Source organism: Bombus fervidus, unplaced genomic scaffold, assembly GCF_041682495.2.
Source record: "Bombus fervidus isolate BK054 unplaced genomic scaffold, iyBomFerv1 scaffold0040, whole genome shotgun sequence".
NCBI classification, from domain to species: Eukaryota; Metazoa; Arthropoda; class Insecta; order Hymenoptera; family Apidae; genus Bombus; species Bombus fervidus.
In genome coordinates this window covers 87,105-88,153 of record NW_027212603.1, presented here as the reverse complement: position 1 = coordinate 88,153, position 1,049 = coordinate 87,105, and the positions used below count along the sequence as shown (strand labels likewise).

The 1,049-nt window shown below is 49.5% G+C and overlaps 1 non-coding gene across 1 annotated transcript; it reads right to left on the bottom strand.

The window, feature by feature from the left end:
* Positions 1 to 648: 648 nt before the first annotated feature.
* LOC139997225 (5.8S ribosomal RNA) lies at positions 649 to 803 on the bottom strand. The gene has a single exon (XR_011802657.1). It is a non-coding gene; the product is annotated as a 5.8S ribosomal RNA (ribosomal RNA).
* Positions 804 to 1,049: the final 246 nt, after the last annotated feature.

Here is a 1,049-nt window from a genome sequence, read left to right as displayed (position 1 = left end):
CTCTTTTCTCTCCTCTCTCGACTGACTTTGTTCAAAAATATTTTTGCTTTCTCTCAGTCTCGCCAAAAATTCATTTAAGACGACGTCGGGGGCGCGGTCATTCGTGCTTATCGAAGACTAACAAAACGTAGCAGAGGCTGATACAAAAAGAAAAAAAAAATCGGCCACGAAGAAAACTCGCTCTGTGTATCTCGATAACCGCGTCGACGACGACGGTTCTCTCCGCGCTCTTTTAATTCGTATCCTTCTTCTTGCGCTTCGTCCGACTCAGAAACGTTCGTAAAACACGAACGACGGCGGGTTGTCAAGCCAAGAAGGGACAGAGAAGAGACGGAGGTAGTTTTGCGAGTCTCCCGTGAACGCGATAGATTTTTCATATATATTTGTATCGAGAGCATGCGTACGCCGGTCTCCACACGATCCAGCGACGAACGCCGACGAACGTCCAACAATCGCTCGTACGTCGCGTACGAGCCCTCGACCGCTCTTTAATTCGTATTCTTTTGCTTGGCGCTCGTCCTCCGACTCAGAAACGTTCGTTTAAAGATAAAACGAACGACGGCGGGCTGTCGACGAGGCAAGAAAGAACAGAGAGATACGGACCGAGAGCAACGATACGCAACGCAAGCAGTCTTAGGTTTACGTGAGCAACCCTCAGCCAGGCGTGGTCCAGGAATTGTATCCGTGGACCGCAATGTGCGTTCGAAATGTCGATGTTCATGTGTCCTGCAGTTCACACGTTGACGCGCAATTAGCTGCGTTCTTCATCGACCCACGAGCCAAGTGATCCACCGTTCAGGGTAATCGTTTATGCATGGATTTTTGTTTGTGTACTCAGGTTTTTGTACTCTTATTCTCGGTTCGAAAGAAGCCGATATCCGACAAACGTCCGACCAACGGGAATCGAACGCGCGGAAGTCGCCATATGATTGACGACACGAAAATACGTTCGAAAACGAAATCGGACGGACTGCGCGACGACACACGCAGCCCGCCGACCGGGCGTAAAGTGCATTATAATATATAACAACCAACGAGATCGAAGCTCC